The following is a 24,394-nucleotide window of genomic DNA, read 5'->3' on the forward strand; positions in this document are numbered from 1 at the left end:
TTCCACAAACCGACGATAAGGAGGCTCGGACAGATCAGACAGAGTGGAGATCAGGGCTTGTATTCCATCTTTGACAGCTGACACGTTTTTCCATCTGCAAGCCCACCTCGTGTCGCTCAGTGCTGTGAGATCTGCATTAACACCTGAATGAATGAATGAAAACTTTATTAACATATTGCAGAATGGGTACAGTACAGTACAGCTCAATACACACAATTGTTAAGGGGATGCAGACCAGAGACAGACTTTAGTCTTGTTTACATCAGGGTCCCCCATTTTCAAATTAGTGATATTTATGACATACACAACATATATGACATCATGACATAGGGACATACATGACATACAGGTATTTAGTACTGTTACATTTGTGACATATACGATATGCAAATATACAGTACGTACCTAGCTCCTTCTGAGCCTGCTCGTATGCGTGATGTGTTCCTGGTTGTGCGAAGAACTTGTACAAACTCTCAAGGATGAGAAAAAAATCCGTTTGCTGTGCGATTCACTTTACAGGCATCCACCAACACCAGGTTTAATTTGTGGGCCATGCAGTGGATGTAGGTGGCAGAGGGGTGATCCTCACGCAGTTTGGTCTGAACACCGTTGACGTGCCCAGACATTACAGCCGCGCCATCATAGCTCTGTGCCACAATGGGTAAACTGTACAGTCCACAATCCTCCAGAAAGTGCTTCACATGCCCATAGAGTGCATTTGCGTCTTGCCCTTCAGAACAATTCACGAATCCAAGAAATCGCTCTTTTGTTTTCAGTCCCTCTGCGTATCGCACACACACGGTCATTTGCTCCTGTTTAAATGACCGCGCTTCATCCACAAGAATGGTGTAAAATCCATTTTCCTCAATACTGCGAATGATTTGGTTTTTCACATTTTTGGCTGCAATATCCTGCAGTTCATTTTGAATGTCGTGGCAGGTCATGTTGAAGGGGCTGTTAAACCTCGCGCAGAACGTGGCATCGCGCTCTGAGAGCAACTCACAGAGCTCTAAAAAGTTCCCACGGTTTGACGAACTCCGACTCTCATCACGTCCTCGTAGAGCAAGCCCTTGTTTGCCACAATACAGTACCAGCTTAACAATATCGGCGGCATATTCCCTGTTGCACTTAACAGTTTCCATATGAGCGGTACTTATCTGTGCAGCAACGGAACCAGTGGTTTTGGATTGCAGAAAATAATTCCATTGCTCCATACACTGCCGATGGGAACAGCATTCTGTGTGTTTCTGTAATTTGAATGAAATGTTTTTCCAGTCGCAAACACCATTCACAAAAGCAGGATCGTTATTGGCACTGTTGCACTGGAAATGGCGGCAGGCGAAACAGAACACAGCATCTTCTTCTTTGCTGTACTCTAGAAACTTATACCTTTTAAAGAAGTTCGATGAAAAGGAACGTTTCTGTTTCCCAAAATATGTTTTAGGATATTCTGGCAGGACTGGCTGAGAGGGGCCAGTGTTTTTTTCTCCCAAATCAGTGTGGGGTGGATTACCTGAAGCCTCAGGTGATCGGGTCACGGTGTTATGCCCAGGGGCAGGGCTCGCTGTGGCTTCACGGATGCGATCTTCTAGAGCTTCTGAATTACTGTTATCTTCTTCTTGCTCCTTTGTCTTGAAAAAATTACGTATATCCATCTTGCATATGTGCAGCCGTTGCTGTGTGCTGTGACCTGGAACCAACTGGCGACTGCATTCGAATTCAGATGTTTATACAAACGGATGCGTGCGATGTGATTGGTACAGACTGGATGCGGTCTGGAATCTCAACTGCCCATTGACACCTCCGTCGGGGCGACCCCCCCACCCCCCCCCCACACACACACACACACAGAGTTTCAAGTTTCAAGTTCAAGTTTAGACACAGGCTGCCTAATTCTGCAGTATGCCCATATATTATTTATATATAAATGCTAAATATTTACATCAGACATGTACAGACAATGTACAAACAAACAATAATTCTACATATTAGGTACAGGCAATCATATGGTGTTAGAGTTCTGCAGGGATGTTGTTGACAAGTTATTTTTTAACCATGTTTTGAAGTGGGGGTGGGTGGGGGTGGGTGCCTGCAGGGCCGTCTGGAATGTTAAGTGTAGAGAGAGCTATAGTCTTCCTGGGGTCCACACAGAAAGACAACACAAAACACAAAACATAACAACATGAGATACATATGACAATCACAATTAACAATGATAATCTAAAAACAGTAAAACATTGTAGACATCATTAGAATCAGAATATTTTGCTCACATATTTAAGTAGTGCATTCTCAGGTGGTATTTGAAAGACACTTTACTATTCAATTTACTTTTGTTCATTGGGCAGTTATTCCAATGATTGATGGCACGATAAACAACAGTCCTCTTTAAAGCATTTGATTTTGGACGTGGTAACATAATCTGTCCATCATCGGCTGACCTAGTCAAATAAGAATGAACCTGACTGCATCTGACAATTTGTTTGTATAAGAAAACAGGTTGAGATGAAAAGACAGTGTTCCTGAAAAATTTAACTGTGTTGAAAACCAGCCTATTCTCCTTAGTGTGCCTTTGACTCAAAGGCTTTGAGGTGCTTTGGTATAGGTGCAAGCATATTCATAGTACCCTTGAATGAGTGCTCCTGCCTGCAGTCTTCAGACAGTGTATTCAGGCCGTCTGGAATGTTAAGTGTCACCACACCTATCCATTGACGGACCCCAGCCCCCCACACACACACACCGGTACACAGGGGGATTTTTTTTTTTTTTTTTTTTTTTTTAATAAATAAAAAATAATGTGTCGACTGGTCTGGGAAGGCACAGCCTGCCCCAGCCTTATACACCCGCCGCCCATGCTGTCTAGTTAAGGCATTAACTGGGTTAATCTAAATGTTAGGTATTGTCACACCAGGATCAGTTGGTATGATGAAACACATGTTATTTTATGTTTGATTGAAATGTTGTGTCTTACTAATAATAACTAATTCCTTGGTCAATAGAAGTCTCTGTGATACTTTCTGAATATGATTTGGGAACATCAAATGGGCAGGGTTATAATAGAAGAAAGACAGTGTAAACAATATAATGAACTCTGAATATAATAATGAGGAAAAAGAAACAGGATACACAACAAGGTGCATGAGATGAGATTATATGTAGAACATGGTACACTACAGTTACAGTAAGTGAGGAGTGCGTCATGGTACAGTTACAGTAAGTGGGGAGTGTAAACACTAAACAGTGATTCAAACCCCCTCAATGTACAATTTAATTTTTAATTTTTTTATCTTTTTCCCCCTCCATTTTCCTCCGATTTTCTCCCATCCCAATGTTAGTCGTATGCCAATTCCCAGTCCCTTCCTGGTCGCTGCGCACTTACCCCCCACAGTCAGATCATCTGGGAGAGTGGAGGCTACCACGTGCTTCCTCCGACACACGTCCAGCCAATCACCGCTTCTTTTCACCTGGCAGCGCGGATTCTCATCGAGAGGGCGTAGCGTGTGGGAGGACCACACTATCCCCCTCAAGTCCTATCCGCGCTTAGCAGGCGCCCCGACCGAACTGTAGGAGTCGCTGTTTACAACGACCCGGACCCACCCCGCCAGCTTCTCCCACCCTCTAATACAGCCAATTGTATTAGTGCAGACGGCCAGCCAAGCTGGTGACAACCCCGGAGCTCCGGGGTTGGTGACGAACGCAATCTCCGCTCGGCCACCTAACCGCCTCTCAATGTACAGTTTCTGACAGCTGGGCTGTGTTGAACTTGTCACGTGAAATAACGGTACATGTGTTGTCACGCGAAATGTGCATAACGTTATGAATAAACCGCGAAATAACATAACGTTATGTTATATACACGCGAAATGTGCATAACGTTATGAATAAACCGCGAAATAACATAACGTTTAAACGTTATGTTATATAACGTTACAATGTACAGTTTCTGACAGCTGGCTGTGTTGTGAAATGTGCATAACGTTATGAATAAACCGCGAAGTCACGCGAAATAACGTTATACGCAAATCTGGTAGTAAATTTCTTTTTATCTTCTTGATATGATAACATTATGTCCGCCTTTTGCTCAACCAATCAGAGAGGGGTCTGCAGAAATGGGCTCAACCAATCAGAGAGGGGTCTGCAGAAATGCAGCTACGGAAAGTAGCGGATCTCCTCTCTGGTAAACAAGAATACCCTGAAGACTCTGGCAGGAGCACTCATTCAAGGGTACTACGACTATGCTTGCACCTCATGGTACCAAAGCACCTCAAAGGCACTAAAAACCAAATTACAAACATCTCAAAACAAACTAGTCAGACTACTGCTTGACCTGACTCTTACATTTACATTACATTTACATTTAGTCATTTAGCTGACGCTTTTATCCAAAGCGACTTACAAGTTCTGTACGACAAGCCATCAGGAAGGGCACAACTCTATCAGCTGAGTAACCATGTTCATCAAAGTGTTGAGTGCTACAGTGTAGGTTAGTTTATTAGGACAAGTGTATGGTTAGTTAGGGTTAGATAATTTTTTTTTATTTATTTTTTTTATTCAGATAATGGTTGAAGAAGTGCGTCTTTAGTCGACGGCGAAAGATTGGACGTGTTTCGGCTGTCCTAACTGGGGTGGGTAGTTCATTCCACCATTGTGGGGCAAGGATTGAGAATAGGCGACTTCTCTTTGATGACCCTCCCGGAGCTTGGATAGGAGTAGGTCTGAGGCGGCCAGAAGATGCAGAGCGTAGGGGTCTTGAGGGTGTGTAGTTAGAGACCATTGACCGGAGGTAGGCGGGAGCAGTTCCCTTTGCCGCACGGTATGCTAGGTCGAGGGCCTTGAAGCGGATTCGTGCAGCAGACTCTTAGAACCCACCTCACCCCTGCACACTTTGCCAACCTAGGATGGCTTAGAGTAGACGACAGAGTACAGCAACTTGCAATGGGCCTGGTCTACAAGATACTATATGAATTGAAAATGGGGGACCCTGATGGAAACAAGACAAACGTCTTTTTCAGGTCTGCATCCCCTTAACAATTGTATGTATTGAGCCGTACTGTATTGTACCCATTCTGCAATCTGTTAAATAAAGTTTTCATTCAAATAAAGTTTTCATTCATTCATTCATTCACACTACACGACCAAGGTACCCATGTACATGTCAAAATACTTCCCAAACGTCAGTGAATACCACGATCACAACACCAGAGGGAGCTCCACAAATCATGTAAAACCCAGATTCGGCTCAAACAAGGGACTAAACACGTTTCGCAATTATGCCACATCAATGTGGAATGCCTTACCCAAAGCTGTAAAGGAATGTGAATCACTACCCACCTTCAAAAGCACTCTCAAAGAACACCTACGGGAGACTGCAATTCGAAACTGGCCCCTACAAATGTCCTAACCCAGTTGTACAATAAAGACCAAGCATGGCTTTGTCAGTATTCCAATGTACAGTGCCCCCCCCCCCTACCCAACCCCCCCCCCACCTCCAATGTACAGCCCCACCCAACCCCACCTACCCAACCTCCTCCAATGTACAGTTTCTATGTCAAATGTATGTCAGTATTTCAATGTACAGTGTGTGTGTGTCCCACCCAAACCCCCCCCCCCCCCCCCCACCTCCAATGTACAGCCCCACCCCACCTACCCAACCTCCTCCAATGCACAGTTTCTATGTCAAATGTACTACACTCTTTTTCTGGATTTTTTTAGTATCACAAACAGTACTGTATTTGCAAATCTGGTACGTCATAAATGTATAGATGTAGCAGTACTGTCTATCTGTATGTCGTGTGTGTCATATATGATGAATTGAAAATGGGGGACCCTGTAAATATCCTAACCCAACCCCCTCCAATGTACAGTCATTTACCTAGTATGGTTTTGTCAATAGTCCAATGTACAATTTTGTTTGTTTGTACAGAGTCTCCCCCCCCTCAATGTACAGTTTTGCTTGTTTATACAGTGTGCCCCCCCCCCCCCCCCCAACCACCTCCAATGTAAATTACCCAGTATGGTTGTCAATATCCCAGTGTACCCAACCCCCCCCCACCCAACCTCCTCCAATGTACAGTTTCTACGTCAAATGTATATACTCCCTTTTCTTGACTCCTTCTGTATCACAAACAGTACTGTATTTGCAAATCTGGTATGTCATAAATGTATAGATGTAGCAGTACTGACTATCTGTATGTCATGTATGTCATATATGTCCTGATGAATTGAAAATGGGGGACCCTGGTGTAAACAAGACGAAAGTCTTTCTCTGGTCTGCATCCCCTTAACAATTGTGTGTATTGAGCTGTACTGTATTGTACCCATTCTGCAATCTGTTAATAAAGTTTTCAATCAATCAATCAATGGAAACAAGACTAAAGTCTTTCTCAGGTCTGCATCCTCTTAACAATTGTATGTATTGAGCTGTACTGTACTGTACCCATTCTGCAATCTGTTAATAAACTTTTCAATCAATCAATGACGGACATGTGTTTTCTAGCTGCATGTAGAGAGTGTTTGAGGGGAGTTTTCAGCTCTTACTGCTTCTTTGAAGTGAAGAGTTTTATCGCCGGCCACTAGAGGGCAGCGTCTCACTGCTATCGCTGACCGAATATGACGTGCCTTGATCCAGTGTTGCCGAGCGGGCGGAGCGGCCATTTTCGTTTGAATTCTTTCACTCCGCCTCGAGTTGAGACGTGCATTGCCATTCACTCATTCACGTGAGATTGTTTACATTACTATTTAGTGTGTATATATACTTGATATATCATTATATATATATGTGTTATGTTAGTGATGATTACATGCATACGTTGTCAGCTTATCTGCTGTACTGTTCTGTTTCAGGGTGTCGGTTTCAGGGCTGTATGTTAACTTTTTTTGCACATAGCTCTGGTGCTACAGAGGTTGATAGTTTAGTAGCACAGGCCAAAATCTTGTAGCACAAGTATAAAACGTGTTATATTTGTAACAGTCACAAATGTGCCTATTGTATTTGTGTTGTTTAGTTGCAGTGCCATGTTTGGTTGTCATTTTCCTGCTGACAAGTTGACGTCACACAGCCAGACACGTTACGTGTAAGGAATTATGGGATTTGGTGTTGGATGTATAGAGACCATAGATATCTATAGAACACTAGATACAGGCATTAAAGCGTTCCGTCTTGGGACGGATATCCGTCCATTTGATTTGGAGATTCCGTGATTTGATTTGGAGTCGTGACGGATTTTAACCTGAGCCAATCAGAGGCGTCAAATATCCTTTTTTCCCCTACCGCGGCCGCACCAAACAGTCATTTGCGAGCAATCGGCAAATTCTCAGGCAAATGCAACCAACCAGAAGGCGAGATTGTTCTGAGTTTACAGCCCTTTCACCCGCCTCCGCTGTGCTCAGCACCAATGGGAAGCGCCCATTTTGAGACTCTCTAGCGTCTAGCTCTACTCGCGAGTAAACTTGACTCATCAACACCATGCGGCAACTTTTTACGAGACCGTAAGTTCATTTGACTTATTCTAGTCTAAAGAAACATATATATTACTATTGCTATTGATCTAGGTAACGTGAATGCCACAAAACGAATGCCTTTTGTTAATCAGAACGTTATTTACGCGACAAGCAGTGTGTTGTTGTCGTTGTTGTTGTTGTTGGTGGTGTTTCGTGTGTGTGCTTGCGCCGCTCGCTTTCTGATAAATGTACGAATGTTGATAAATCTAGATAACGTTAATGCCACAAAACGAATGACTTTGTTAATCAGAACGTTATTTGCGGTATCAATTGTTTTTAAGCTCAATAAACGTCTTTCTCCCATTTGTCCGGGAGATCTCTGGGTAACAGTACTGTATATTTGCATATCATATATGTCACAAATGTAACATTACTATATACCTGTATGTCATGTATGTCACTATGAATTGAAAACGGGGGACCCTGATGTAAACAAGACGAACGTCTTTCTCTGGTCTGCATGAATGAATGAATGAATGAAAACTTTATTAACAGATTGCAGAATGGGTACAGTGCAGTACAGCTCAATACATACAATTGTTAAGGGGATGCAGACCAGAGAAAGACTTTCGTCTTGTTTCCACCAGGGTCCCCCATTTCCAATTCATCGTAACATATATGACATACATGACATACAGATAGACAGTACTGCTACATCTATACATTTATGACATACCAGATTTGCAATTACAGTACTGTATTTGTGATACAAAAAGAGTCCAGAAAGAAAAGAGTATATACATTAGGCGTAGAAACTGTACATTGGATTGGGTAGGTGGGGGTGGGACTGTACATTGGAGGTGGTTGGGGGGGGGGGGGGGGGTAGGAGTGGGGGGGGGGGGGGGGGTGTTGGGTAGGAGGGGTGGGTGGGGGACACTGTATAACTGTACAAACAACACTGTACATTGGATTATGGGACTGTACATTGGACTGTACATTGGAGGTGGTTGGGTGGGTGGGGGGGGGTGGGTAGGAGGGGTGGGTGGGGGACACTGTACAACTGTACAAACAACACTGTACATTGGATTATTGACAAGACCATACTTGGTAATTTACTGTACATTGGCGGGGGTTGTGTTCGGACATTTACAGGGGCCAGTTTCGAGTTGCAGTCTCCCTTAGGTGTTTTTTGAGAGTGTTTTTGAAAGTGGGTAGTGATTCACATTCCTTTACAGCTTTGGGTAGGGCGTTCCACATTGATGTGGCATAATTGCGAAACGTGTTTAGTCCCTTGTTTGAGCCGAATCTGGGTTTAACATGATTTGTGGAGCTCCCTCTGGTGTTGTGATCGTGGTATTCACTGACCTTTGGGAAGTATTTAGTCATGTACATGGGTACCTTGGTCGTGTAGTGTATCTTGTAGACCAGGCCCATTGCAAGTTGCTGTACTCTGTCGTCTACTCTAAGCCATCCTAGGTTGTCAAAGTGGGCAGGGGTGAGGTGGGTTCTAGGAGTAAGGTCAAGCAGTAGTCTGACCAGTTTGTTTTGAGATGTTTGTAATTTTGTTTTTAGCGCCTTTGAGGTGCTTTGGTACCATGAGGTGCAAGCATAGTCGTAGTACCCTTGAATGAGTGCTCCTGCTAGAGTCTTCAGGGTATTCTTGTTTACCAGTGAGGAGATCCGGTACAAGAAACGAGTTCGTTGGTTGACTTTTTTTATTACATTGGATGCCATTTTGTCACAGGAAAGATTTGCCTCTAGGATGGAACCCAGGTAGGTAATATCTTCTTTCCTTGTGACAATATTGTCACCCACTGTAACTGAGAAGCCGTCGGTCTTGCTGAGTTTGTTATTTGAACCGAAGAGAATGGACTCTGTTTTGCCCATGTGTAATGATAGTTTGTTATCAGCGAGCCATATGCAGATTTTGCTTAGTTCTGAGCTGAGGGTTTTTTCAACCTGTAATTTGTTCTTGTCAGAGACCAGCAGGGCTGAGTCGTCCGCAAACAGGAACAAGTTGCAGTCACAAGCTGACGACATGTCATTTGCATAAATTAGGAACAGTAGCGGACCTAGTATGCTTCCTTGTGGAACACCACAGTTTACTGTGAGGGGGGGGGATAGGGTACCGTTTACCTCCACCATCTGCTCTCTCCCCTCCAGGTAGGATTGCATCCAGCTCACTGATAGACTATCAAAACCAATTGCTTTTAGCTTGTCAATCAGAATGGTGTGATTGACAGTGTCGAAGGCCTTTTGTAGGTCCAGCATGACCATGCTGCAGTATTTGCCCGCGTCCACCTCTTGTTTGATGTGGTCGTTTAAATAGAGAAGGCATGTGTCAGTGGAGTGGGATGTTCTGAAGCCAGATTGGAATTCGTAGATTAGATTTTTTTCCGCAAGGTATTTTTCGACCTGTTCGTATACAATTTTTTCCATGACTTTCGAGATGGAGGTAAGGATAGAAACAGGGCGGTAGTTGCCTGGGTCTAATTTACTGCCTTTTTTGTGCAGAGGGGTCACTCTCGCAATTTTGAAGTCCTTGGGGACGTGTCCCTGTTTTATAGAGAGGTTTATTATGTGTGTGATGACTGGGGTGATGGCGGCTGCTGAGTCTCTGAGGAATTTGGAGGGGATGTTGTCATGGCCAACAATTGTGTGTATTGAGCTGTACTGTATTGTACCCATTCTGCAATCTGTTAAATATTGATTGATTGTTATTAACAGATTGCAGAATGGGTACAGTACAGCTCAATACACACAATTGTTAAGGGGATGCAGACCAGAGAAAGACTTTCGTCTTGTTTACATCAGGGTCCCCCATTTTCAGTTCATCATAACATATATGACACACATGACATACAGATAGACAATACTGCTACATCTATACATTTATGACATACCAGATTTACAAATACAGTAGCCTATTGTTTGTTTGTGATACAAAAATAGTCTAAAAAGAGTATATACATTTGACGAAGAAACTGTACATTGGAGGTGGTTGGGTGGGATGGGGGGGGGGGTTGTAACTATACATTGGATTATCGACAAAACCTTACTTGGTCCCAAGAAGAGGGTCTCGTGTATTAAATAAAGTTTTCATTCATTCATTCACTCTGGATCTTGTAAATCCAGTAGCAATACACACAATTGTTAAGGGGATGTAGACCAGAGAAAGGCGTTTGTCTTGTTTACATCATCAGGGTCCCCCATTTTCAATTCATAGTGACATTTATGACATACACAACATACACATGACATCATGACATTTATGACATAGGGACATACATGCCTTACAGGTATATAGTAATAGTACTGTTACATTTGTCACATATACGATATGCAAATATACAGTACTGTTACCCAGAGATCCTAACAGTAAATATATACATATGATGAGGAGGAGACTGTACATTAGGAGGGGGTGAGTGAGTGGGTGGTAAATAAATATATACAAACGGTGGGGAGGAGACTGTCCATTGTTGTTGTGGCATAATTGCGAAACGTGTTTAGTCCCTTGTTTGTATGATAACAAGCCATTTAGTTCATGGTTCAAAGTGGGGAGGGGTGCTAGCTCGCCATCAATCAGAAGCTAGCCACAATACTTGCATTCACGCTCTCCAGCACACAACAGTAGGGTCTCTATAGTCACAGTCAGGACAGTAGGCTCGCTCTACAAGTAGGCTCCCTTAAAACGCTAACGCTATTAAAAAAAAAATACAGTAGAGGTTAAAATAAGAATATGACTTGGCCAGAAAAAAAGTTCAGTCAGGAGATTTTTTTTTGCTTTAATCCCTGACTAGATAGCTTAAGGCGGAGTCACCAGCGTCACTGAACCGCCGCCATCTTGTGAGGGTCAGCCTTGAGTGAGTGAGTGAGCTGCACAGACAAAAATACTCATAACTTGCTGAAATATTGACGGATTTACAAACGGGTTGGTTTGCTATAAACATCAAATATATAGTTATGATACTGCATACTTGTAAAAAAAAAAATGTTTAAAGATGTTTTTTTTTTTACAAACCGCTTGAATCATAGCCACGTTAATAATGCTTGTAATAAACCAAACCGTTTGTAAATCCGTCAATATTTCAGCGAGTTATGAGTATTTTTGTCTGTGCAGCTCACTCACTCTCACTCAAGGCTGACCCTCACAAGATGGCGGCGGTTCAGTGACGTCGCTCTCCATTGGCCGGCAGCGCGGGCAAGCTATCTAGTGTTCTATATATATCTATGGTATAGACCACTACACTTCCGTGTTACATTGAAATCGGGGAGGAGATAGCAGGGGGAGCATATGAATGAATGTGGACGAGAGCCGTGATGTAAGTGGTTGCTGATACGGCTGTGGGGGTGCTAGAGACATGATCGAATAGACGTTTATGCGCCTCAATCTCCTGAACACGGCGTGACCCATTCCTAATCGATCAGAACTAAATCGGCAGAGAAAAGGCCCATTTTAAAGCACCTATTCCGCATGCACATGCGCAGAGTGCCCATGGAGTCTGGACGACGCGAGATGACGCACGAATGAATGCGGACTGTTCCATCAGAGGGGCGAGCTTCGGTGGCCAGTGTCCTTTCAGTCGAACAGGATAATGAAAAAATTATCCCACTAAATGGCCAGACGCGTCTTATGGCGACATCTACAATTACCTCATTGAGTCTCCAGGTAGACTAATGTTTATATTTAAGTGCAGCGGTCTGTAGCCACTTACATGACCATCGAAGCTCCCCCCTCTGATGGAACAGTCCACATTCATTCGTGCGTCATCTCGCATCGTCCAGACTCCATGGGCACTCTGCGCATGCGGAATAGGTGCTTTAAAATGGGCTTTTTCTCTGCCGATTTAGTTCTGATCGATTAGGAATGGGTCACGCCGTGTTCAGGAGATTGAGGCGCATAAACGTCTATTCGATCATGTCTCTAGCACCCCCACAGCCGTATCGGCAACCACTTACATCACGGCTCTCTAGAGCTGCCGCGATAACCGCATTACCGCGGTATCGCTGTTGCATCACGCTCACCGCAGAGTTAGGCTGAATACCGCGTCACCGCTGTTTTTTTATCATAATAATAAAGTTGGCTTGCGGCTTGCGGCTCTGCAGATATACCCTACTCGGTTCCAAGCGACCCTATTGGTCCAGCCTGGCTCTGCGGCTCTGCAGATACCCCCTACTCGACGCCTCTGAACGAAAACAGAACGCCGCCATCTTTACTGCCTCGCTAAGGATGCATTTCATTCAGGATTTGTTTGCGACAGAACCAAGTGCAATAAACAAAAAAGAATGGATTCACTGTGTATTCTGCCTTATTTATTGATGAAACCGAGCGGAGAGTTTAGTGTCACAACAAGATCGCTGATGTGTTAAGTTTGTTGTTGTTATCCGATATACACGAGAGGTAACGTTAAACCCGGGTTTGCTTGGTAGAATACACAATGAGAGGTAACGTTAGCTTTGGCAGAATAGACGCAACGAGAGTCTGGTTAATGTTGTTATTGATTGATTGATTGAAACTGTGTTAAACTCTGGCTTGCTGCAAGCCCTCGGACATCTATGCCCACGGAGCTTTCAGTGTACACAAGCGAGCGGCGGCGGCCCCGCCTGCATCCCCATTCCCCAAACGGAGTAGTACCTGGCTGCAGTGGAAAAGGAACGAAGTACCAGGTGCCTAAAGCGGGTCGAGTCGAGTAGGTAATATGCAGTGGAAAAGCGCCATTAAGACTAGAGGCAGGCTATAAGAGTAGACTACTAAAAAAAAAAAATGCATTCAAACTTTTTTTTTTTTTGTGCGCACTGTGCAGTAATTACCGCGGCGGTAGGAAATATTGCGCAAATTCGTGCGGTAAGGAAAATATCAATACCGCGGCAGCTCTACGGCTCTCGTCCACATTCATTCATATGCTCCCCCCGCTATCTCCTCCCCGATTTCAGAATCCCGGAAGTGTTGCGGTGGTCTATCACCAGTTTCATCACGATACAATACGATATCGATTCTTTGGACAACGATACGATATTTGCCGATATCTGCCACGATACGATACGATGCAGGTGCCTGATCGATATGAGATGATATCATAAGCCAATTTAACACAATCAGTAACATTTAGATCAACTCAAAAAAGGCAACGGAAATATAATTTGAATATTTTTTTGACCTCTTCCAGACTTTTAAAGGAAAAACAATCTATTGTTTTTAATACAAATATACCTCCTGTTCACTGTAAAGTTCCACGTTTTGATATATTGAGCTTTAAACTTTAAGTATATTTTCACTCACAACATGCAACCTAAAACCCCTTCCTCTCTCAAACCGTTCCTGCAATTGTTTTATGTTGCATGATCATGAATACATTTATTATGTATTGTATTTTTTATGTTTAAATATCAACATTATATGTCCACCCTCAGTACATTTACTATCAATATAATATACTCTGACTTCATCTGATCTTTCCAAACGCACACACACACACAAAGAAGGGAGAATGCCTGGCTGCCCCCTCCGCGTGTACCACTTCCGCAACGGATTTGATTTCCGGGGTTGGCCTGATTGGCCGCGACGGCCACGTGACACGCCGTGGCACGCCCCCGCGGCAAGCGTGCTACTGCTGGAGTTCACTTCGCCTTTCACATCGCTGCCTGTCAGGAACCGGTGTAATAATATTGTCGCGTTGGCGAAAGCAGGATGAGAGAGCGTAGATTTCGCTGTGTATCATTTAATCATTTATCATTTAACATTTGAAAGGCATACATTGTTGTCATACAGAAGTACAGAATACTTTTATCCAAAATGCTTCTTACTGTTACACTGTTAGAGACTGTGCTAGACAAATGAATGACTAATTCGGTAATAGCGTAACTAATAACGTTAGTAAGCACTGCTTATATGCTTATTATGTCTGCGGGGTACAGTAAACGTTTCTCGCGGTACATTCTGAAGAGCACACCTGTAACTGAGGGGTTACAAAACCCTGACTGTATTAAAGATTGTGATAGATTAAACCACTACTACATATTATTATTATTACTTGCCAGACTGTACAGTTAATTATGGCAGACACTCAGAATAGACGGCACGGTGACAAGGAGATATCATTTACAGTATTTATTATTATGCAGCAAATATACAAATGGGAATGACTTGGTCGCTCTTTTATGGCGAATGATATTAGAAAGTCAGCGAGTAGCAAAGTCAGTGGGAATGAATAATTCCTAGGCTAGGTATACTAGACCAAACGCCGCCTGGCGTGGGATGGCAATATAGGGGGGCAAACGAGGGTACCGCTGGAGACAGGTGATATCCTCCCAGAGTTGTAAGCTCCAGAGGAACGAAGAATGTACGGATACTCAGGCTGTTCACTTGAAGAAAAGGGGTTCTCATACGGATCCGGTCTTTATAATCCAAGTGCTCAGCAGCAAGGTAATAGCTGTAATCCAATGCCCGATAGCAATGATGATAGCCAGCCAGCTTCGTCCCCGAAGCTAGCCCGAGGTAAGATCTTCAAGGTAGTTAAATCCAAAGACGAGGGTATTAACGATGCTCTTCTCCACGGTACTATGTTTCCACAATCACTATAATCCAACCAATAATGGTTCTACAATATCGCCGCGGTAGGTTCCAATGCGCACATGTCCAATAGCTCTGCTACTAGGCCCACCTCGTGTGCTAGCACTAATTACTTTAAGTCCACACACACTTGCTAAGGTTCATGCTAGTTACTAAACGAACAAACTGCTTGTTAATGCTACACACCGAACGAATTGCTGTAATACGATTCACACTAAATGACGACTCTTTACTTCACATTAAGTTAGGTCGAACTTGACTCTGCTATACGCTAGGTGCAGCTACTGCTGTTGCATTACTCCGGACGAACTTCACGTTACTGCATTAGATCGAACCGATACGAACTTCTTACTTCACCGAACTGCTACTGTTCGCGCCTTCCACGATATATATACTTAGAGGGCTTTCTAGTGCCCAGCCGCAGCTCTTGTCTGGAATCAATGCGCTGGCACCAGGCATGTCCCAACTTGTCCAGACTCGCCTTTGAACCTGTCTCAGGGGCGCGGTTCTTGGCGCCGCCAACGTCAAGGGCATTATCCAATGAGGAAAGCGAATAATGCTATGATTCAAACGGAGGCTTAAAGGGATATAGCTTATATATATAAATAATATACAAGTTATATAAAACAATAAAACGTAGATTCTCAATGTTAATCTGGCCCTTCAGAACAACACCGCTGTATGTTGGAGAACCAGCGGTCTTCCGCTCCTCCTCACTCGAGTGAGAGCACTGTGTGACGCGAGCAGGAAGGAGGAGATGGGAGTCCTTCCAATCGGAATATGTTGTTTCTTTACACATGTTGGATTATGAATATGTCTTTATAGCTATGCTGCCAGGCTGGAATATGTTGTTTCTTTACACATATGTTGGATTATGAATATGTCTTTATAGCTATGCTGCCAGGCTGGTCCGCGACCCTCCGTGCTGCGATCACCAGCGGGGAGAATATGCTCACGCGAGCGCAGGGACCGAAACTAAAGCCCGCCGCCCGCCAGGGGCGGGCTGTTTTTACCTTTGGCGCATGACACTTAGAGGGCTGCCCGCCGTGTGGCGTGTAGACGTGTAGTTCATAACTTCATAACGATACTCTTGTGCGAGTACAGATTATAGCCGCTCGTCTTTTTTTTCTCCGCCGCGAGATCGTTAAAAAACTACAAGTCCCACATCGCACTAGGTCCAATCACAGTAGAGTGACGTGACTGGTTTCATGAGAAAAAAAGCAAATGACCAATCGGAAGCTATCATTTGGCTTGTTTACTTCCATCTGCTCTAGTCTATATCGGACCTCCAAGAGTCTAACGTTACTGTTTAAACAATGACCCAGTCAACTATTCACTTTTAGTTTAATACATGACGAGGCATTGTCTAACGGTATCTAGCTGGCTAGCTACTGATAGCTGCTGATATCAACAAATGCTCCAGCAATAGTCTACTCGAGTGCATAATACCTCCGGTCCCTCGTTAGCTAGCTTAGCTAGCTCACGTTGATCCATATGTCCCAGTAAACTAAATTGTCTTAACGTTATCTACCGGGCTAGCAGTAGCTACAGATAGCTCCTGATATCAATGTCTTATAACATTGATTGAATGCGTATTCTAGCTGAGGGCATGTTGAATGTGATTTGACAAAAGAACGGTAACGTTATAAATAGGTCCAGCTGCATCGCCGGAGAATCCTTGCATGCTGAATGTAGGGTCTAGCTGAATATAGGGTCTAGCTGCAGGGCCGGAGAATCCTTGCTGGAGCTGGAGGCTACTCAAGTATACACACAGACAGTGGAGCTGTTTGCAGATAGCAAGCATTTTGACTTATTGCGTGGTGGCGATGTCTCGCAGATAATACAACTACAAGTATGATTATATAATATATATTTTATTTAAAAATTTTTTTTTTATATAAAATATATATATATTTTTTTTTAATCAAAAGAATTTTGGCAGGTAAGAAATATGCTTGGCGGGTAGACTCTTCCCATCTACCCGCCACTGGCCGGTGAGTCAAAAAGTTAATTTCGCTCCCTGCGCGAGCGGCATCGCTGAGCTCTGGTGGCGGTCTTATTGGGGCTTATGCCGAGAAGCAGTAACACAACATTGCAACTGTTGTGTTACTGCTTTCTGACCGAATTAGTCATTCATTTGTAGCTATAAAGACATATTCATAATTCAACATATGTGTAAAGAAACAACATATTCCGATTGGAAGGACTCCCATCTCCTCCTTCCTGCTCGCGTCACACAGTGCTCTCACTCGAGTGAGGAGGAGCGGAAGACCGCTGGTTCTCCAACATACAGCGGTGTGCTCTTCAGAATGTACCGGGAGAAACGTTTACTGTACCCCGCAGACATAATAAGCATATAAGCAGTGCTTACTAACGTTATTAGTTACGCTATTTCTGACCGAATTTGTCTAGCACAGTCTCTAACAGTGTAACAGTAAGAAGCATTTTGGATAAAAGTATTCTGTACTTCTGTATGACAACAATGTATGCCTTTCAAATGTTAAATGATAAATGATTAAATGATACACAGCGAAATCTACGCTCTCTCATCCTGCTTTCGCCAACGGCAGCGCGCTTGCCGCTGCGGCTGCCGCGGGGCGTGTCACGTGGCCAACCCCGGAAATCAAATCCGTTGCGGAAGTGGTACACGCGCCCCCTCCTTCCCAGTCCTCACTCTGCCCATCTGCTGTTCTCTCTATATGGCTCTGAACAGCTTGTTGTTAGCTTACGCTAACGTAACGTTAATTTCGATCTTTAACACAACGTGGTCATAAAGGAATGGTGAGGATTGCAAAGAATGTTTTTTTTTTTATATACTTTATTTCTCAGTTTACTATAGATAAGAACAGACGAACAAAAAGGAGGAGACAGAACAAAAATAAACAGACATAACAAAACAAAAAAAAACTAAAAAGACGTGTATATATGTATACATGTATAGCCAGGTGTTACAAGGTGCAGGTCAAACATGAGATATACAGGGGTGAGTCTCTGCAGAATGCAGTTAATTTGTCTTTCAGATAGTCAATGAATGGGCTCCATATGTCCGAAAACCTCTTGTGCTCTTTGGATTTGTAATAGCGGATCCTCTCCATCTGTATGATTGTGATAATTTCATTGAGCCATTTCTGGAAACACGGGGGTGTAGGTGATTTCCAATCGGTTAGAATAATTTTTTTTGCAGCTACCATGCCGAGCATTACTGTCTGTTGTTCCTCCCTCGTGTACCTTAAGGCAGTCTCTGAACACCCAACGAGTGCCAACTCTGGATCAGGGGGAATGTCCTTTCCATAGACCCTGGAAAACCACTGGAATATTTCACTCCATAATTTTTGTAAATGAGGACAGAGCCAAAAGAGATGTGTTAACCCTTAGGGGTCACGCTGGAGCTTTGAACCCGTCGGCGGACAACAAAAGAAATTAGAATCCCTCTTAAATGCTCAAAAAGGACATCTTTTCAGAAATCGATAAAAATAGAAAAATTGCCATTTCTAGTGCTTTGACATGTAAGGTATACGTCCCCCAACTTGCTAAACCTAATACGAATTGTAAATACGTTTAATTCTTGCTAGATGGCATGATTGTAATAATCTCCATTTGCGATAAGAACTACAATCGCGTCACGAAACGCACATACATGGACGCGCGCACACACACAATAGCGGCGTGTGCGCTGTGAATAGGTGTTACACTTACACCCCCGCAGAGGCGTGAGACTGGTATCAGAGCCTACCCCCCCATCCAAATTCTAAACATAATAATGTATGAATTATCTGTTGCAATAATATCCACGGGACTCGACTTTTTGCAGTCGTTTCTCCTCTCCTGCGTGAGGAGTCTGAGGACATTCGCGGACATTCTCTCAGATAAAAAAAAAAAAGCTTACATACACATACACACACTCTCGCTCTCTCTCAATTCAAATGGGCTTTATTTAACATTAACTACTGTATGGCAGAGTGCGTCTGTGTATACGAGGTATGAATGATCACTGGCTGTGTGACGAGTTTGCTCATCCGCGCTGTCGCGCTATATAAATCCAAGTCATTATTATTATTATTATTATTAAACACGGACCGCTTTAGTTGACAAAATTACATACATTTCGGGTCATTTCATAATAGCAGTGTGGACCAGCTCTGTAACCAGCTCTGTAACAAGTACAACGCATCTCGCTAGTTGACAGCTTACGCATGCACCCGCGCTGTAGTAAACACGGTGCTTTAGTTGACAGCGTTCGATGCGCTTTGTGAAGGAAAGATGACGTCGCCTCTCTCTCTCTCTCTCTCTCTCTCTCTCTCTCTGTCTCTCTCTCTCTCTCTCTCTCTCTCTCTCTCTCTGTCTGTCTGTCTGTCTGTCTGTCTGTCTGTCTGTCTGTCTGTCTGTCTGTCTGTCTGTCTGTCTGTCTGAGAACCCAGGTTGCTTTCTAACCTATATATATCTCTCTCCCTCTCTCTCTCCCTCTCTCTATCTATATCTCCCTATCTCCCTCTCTCTCCCTCCATCTCTCCTCTGTATCTCCCTCTCTGAGACTACTCCCGGTCTGAGTCATGTAAATCACAAATCATGTAAAACCCAGATTCGGCTCAAACAAGGGACTAAACACGTTTCGCAATTATGCCACAACAATGTGGAACGCCCTACCCAAAGCTGTAAAGGAATGTAAATCACTACCCACCTTCAAAAACACTCTCAAAGAACACCTACGGGAGACTGCAATTCAAAACTGGCCCCTACAAATGCTCAGTCCTGATCCAGCTATAAAGACCACAACATATCTAAAGGCTCACTGTGCATTACACCTCATAGTCCACTGTCCATGTGCCTGACATTTAAGGTGTGTATGTGTGTGTTTTGTGTGTGTGTGTGTGTGTGTGTGTGTGTGTGTGTGTGTGTGTGTGTGTGTGTTTTCAAAATATATATCATTTGAATATTCATATAATATGTACACTTAAGTAAACACATTTAGATGGTAAATCAGACTACAGCTTTGCTATTATGGAACGAAATGTAAAATATTGTAATGTAATGTATCAACAAGCTTAACAAAATAACTAATACTGTCTCATTCGCTAAATGCATCATGTAAAAGAGTTCAGTTTTATCAAAAGCCTTCTCACTATCTTTTTTTACCCCAGGAGGTGAAGAAATTCAAGCTATTGCGATGCTATAGCAATATAATAGTGCTAGCAATTGTTTTATCATTATAATACTTTTTAAACCGATGTAATACAGTTCTTAGCATAGCTATTGTGTTATTTTGTTAGATGATAGTTTACTTTCTCAGAAATCTAACATTAGCTACTAGCTAGGCTTAGTCTATTCAAAATCATTAGATGTCTGTGGGGGGCGTATTACCCCAAAACAGGAGAGGCATCTTCCCTCAAAGGTCCTATTCTTACACTTTCATGGATGACAGTATGTCGGTTAGTATGTTGGGAGTTGGATGTGTGTCTGAAATCTTATACACCAGAAGGTCTTACAAGAGGGTACTACCAAAGTCTGTCTAGAGAGAAGATGGTTCACTCTGCTTCATTGTTGATAACAGGGACTAACAAGATGAACAAGATCTGTGCCCTATCTCTTTGAATGGGGAGTACTCCATATTTAGTGATAGAAAAATGCCTTTTCCCCCAAAGTAGACCAGCTTCTATGCATGCGCCACCTTCCTTGTGTGATATTCTATTCCAGTTGTCTTTGGTCTTGTTTTCTCTGGTTATGATCATGTTATTAGTGTGTGTGTGTAAAAAAACTAATAATATAATTATTATAAATGTCGCTCTCTCTCTCTCTCTCTCTCTCTTGAAATCTACAGTTACACATTTAGTATGTATTTAGTGAGGTAAATGAGTACACGACATGTTTCACATACACACACACACATACACAGACAGACAGACAGACACACACATTTACATTTACACATTTACACATTACATTTACATCTAGTCTAGTTTGCTTATTTTTTTTTTGATATGGTACAGTACTGTAGATACAGACACAGACACACACACACAGAAACACACACAGGCTAGGCCTCCTGCTGGGTCCATTCACTGGAATAACAAAGGAATGACTGGGCCTTTGCTCAGGTGTGAAATGGTGCTAGTGACAATGATCACATTGAATTCTGGGAGTGTAGTTCTCTCATCAGATAGCTGAATGAACTTGGATCTAGTTCAAAGTCCTATACTGAAAAGGTGTTAGGATTTTACCAGAATGTTTGATAGGACATTGATTGAAAACTATCGTCTCAAATTTGACAATTGATGGCTTATTTTGAAGGTATGAATCTGTAATTTTATATTATGTAACAAAAGAAAAGGGGGAAATTCTCAGGAGGAGGAGCTATTTAGGTTAGACTTCTAAGGGTTAAAGAGCCCTCTGCAACTTTACACCTGTCACATAATGGAGAAAGAGATGGATAAATTCTGTGTAGTTTGGTCTTTGAATAGTGGAGTCTATGGATGACTTTAAATTGAATCAATTTGTACCTAGCATTGATCGAGCAAGTTTGGATTCTAGTCTAACCTTCATTCCATATGTTCTCAGACACCTCTAGATTCAACTCAGTGGACCAGGCATCTCTCAGATGGTCAGTGGACACAGAGGTGGAAAACAGGGACATAAAGCGAGATATCAGGTGTCTGGAGTCTGGAGGAAGCTTCAGGAGATCATAGAATGGGCAATTCTCTGGCATGGTTTGAAAATGTGGAATTTTTTCTTTGACATAGTGTCTGATTTGGAGATATCGAAAAAAGTGGGAGTTAGGGATGTTAAATTTTGTTTTCAGTTGGTCGAATGATGCAAACTGTTTGTCTATGTACAAGTCTCCAAGGGTCGTGAGTCCCTTGTCCCTCCAAACAGCAAACGCCCCATCTGTCCGAGATGGTAAAAAGGAGTGGTTATGACGTATAGGGGTATACAGACATTTGGCATTTATCTGATTCAAAATCCTAAGTGAGTTCCTTAAGATAAAATTGTCACCAATTAGCTTTTGAGGGGATTCTGTTTTAGAAAAAAGTAAAGTACAGAGAGAAGAGCCTTTTACTGCTGTGGCTTCAATGTTTAGGCGGCACGGTGGTGTAGTGGTTAACACTGTCGCCTCACAGCAAGAAGGTCCAGGGTTCGATTCCCGCTTGGGGACCAGGTTTCCATGATGCCAGGTAGTGGGCTGTACGTTAACTTTTTTTGCACATAGCACTGGTGCTACAGAGGTTGATAGTTTTGTAGCACTGGCCAAAATCTTGTAGCACAAGTATAAAACGTGTTATATTTGTAACAGTCACAAATGTGCCTATTGTATTTGTGTTATTTAGTTGCAGTCAGGGAACAAACTTAACCTTTTGACTTACCAGCCATTTGGCTGGTAGATTTAAAAAAGGCAGATTTTTTACCAGCCAAAAATTATAAATTGCTTTTTAGTATATCGCCATGTGTTATTATTACTATAATACTCTCATATGCTATTTTCAATTAATATCATAAACAACAAGGAATATTAGCATAATTTTGAGTGGACTGAAGGAATGAGTCAGCGTTAATAGTTTTAAATGCAAATAATTTATTGAAACATAGAAGTGGGGTCGGTTGGGACACACACACACACACACACACAATGGGGGACCCTGATGTAAACAAGACGAAAGTCTTTCTATGGTCTGCATCCCCTTAACAATTGTGTGTATTGAGCCGTACTGTATTGTACCCATTCTGCAATCTGTTAAATAAAGTTTTCATTCATTCACACTGTTTCAACTCACCACCCCCGCATCATCTAGTCTGTCTTCAAACTTCCACTCCTCTCGACACACACACACCCTTTCCCCAGTCCACACTGTCTCTATGACTCTGCCTCTGATCAGGATTAGCTTGTTAGCTTATGCTAATGTAACGTTCATTTCGGGCGATGTGGGCATAAAGGAATGGCGATGATGCAAAGCGTGTTAGATGCATTTGACCCGTTGTGAGAAAAAAAAAACACCACAGACTTATTTCGGATCGCAAAATAGCCGCACTGCTGTGCAGCCCCGCTCGGCTGAGAGCAGAAGGCAGAAGCACGGTCTGGGTACCGTTCATTTCGGACTTTATGACGCGAGGATTGCAAAGCATGTTATATGCATTTGACCCGTTGCCGAATAAAACAGCAGGGATTTGTTTTGGGTCGCGACAACACTATCTACTAGCTCTGTTTCAATGTCCGCGTTCCAAACGCTGCTGAGACGAGTCCTGCAGTCACCTGCTGTGTTGTGAGCTGAGCCGAGGGGATATGAGTCACTGCTCGCAACTCGCGGGGATATTGTTCGCTAGGGATTATGGGATTTGGTGTTTGATATATGGAGTTTTACGCAGAAGGGACATTGTATTTAATCGCACAAGACTACAAGTACCAAGTGGATAGCGGGCCATCGCACCAGTGCTATTGAAGTCAATCCTTTCATCGCACAGACTGACGTCAGTGTCGCACGTGCGACATATATATCGCACTGTACAGGTGGGGTATCTCCCAGGCCTTTCTGTGTGGAGTTTGCATGTTCTCCCCGTGCTCGCAAGGGTTTCCCCCCCGATAAGATAAACCCAATGGAAAAACATGCACAACAACAGATCGCTAACGCTGCGGCGTCCTTGACGAAGACGGACAGGAGCACTTGGATTGGTCCCCTGGCGCGGCTCACGTTGACGCCTGTCTGCTCCCGGCTGCCCTTGGGGGGGAAGGACAACGGGATGGGTTAATCGCAGAGACGAATCGCATCGGCGATCCTACAGAGACAATGCATGCGTGTGTGTTCCGGTGTGTGTGTGTGTGTTGAGGATAATTGCATGCCAATTAAAGACCTGCATTATTATTATTATTATGTTTAGCCACAGGGGGGAATTATTAGATGGTGTCTCACCCGAGAGTCCCCTCTGCCAATAGGTCAAAGCTCTAGCTAGGCCTCCCTCCTGTGTTGGCTTCTGCAGATGCCCTTTTGATATGCGATGGGTTTTATATCCCCATACAAATGGGAAAATAATAGTCTAGTTTCTTAAAGAATGCTGCAGTGAGGAAGATTGGCAGATTTTGAAATAGATACAAGAATCTAGGAAGAGATACCATCTTGATTGCGTTAATACGCCCCACCATAGATAAAGGCAGGGTCCTCCACTTCTCTATGTTGAGTTTTAACTTTGTGACCATGTCAGCATAGTTAAGTTTAAATAAGAGTTTAGGATTTCTAGATATTCTGAGTCCTAAATATGAAAAATGGTCATTTACTACTTTAAATGGTAGAGCCTTAAGAAAGTCTTGAGTTCAGGCCGCCCGAGAGAGGCATGAACTCACTCTTACCCCAATTGATTGTGTAGCCAGAAAGCTTACCAAATGATTCAATGAAATCTAAC

The 24,394-nt window shown here is 43.1% G+C and overlaps 2 protein-coding genes across 2 annotated transcripts in view; both read left to right on the plus strand.

Moving 5' to 3' along the window:
- LOC311228197 (uncharacterized protein) overlaps positions 1-24,394 on the plus strand; it is a 465,049-nt gene that overhangs the window by 389,208 nt on the left and 51,447 nt on the right. The gene's annotated exons all lie outside the window — the stretch shown is intronic.
- The window catches only part of LOC311229089 (uncharacterized protein), a 68,703-nt gene continuing 50,990 nt past the window's right edge, over positions 6,682-24,394 (plus strand). Inside the window, exon 1 of the mRNA XM_084315098.1 lies at positions 6,682-6,716. The gene's annotated coding sequence lies outside the window, so the exon portion shown is untranslated. The remainder of the gene's footprint in view (positions 6,717-24,394) is intronic.

The sequence above is a fragment of the Notolepis coatsorum genome, assembly GCF_963971535.1.
Source record: "Notolepis coatsorum genome assembly, chromosome: 5".
NCBI lineage: Eukaryota > Metazoa > Chordata > Actinopteri > Aulopiformes > Paralepididae > Notolepis > Notolepis coatsorum.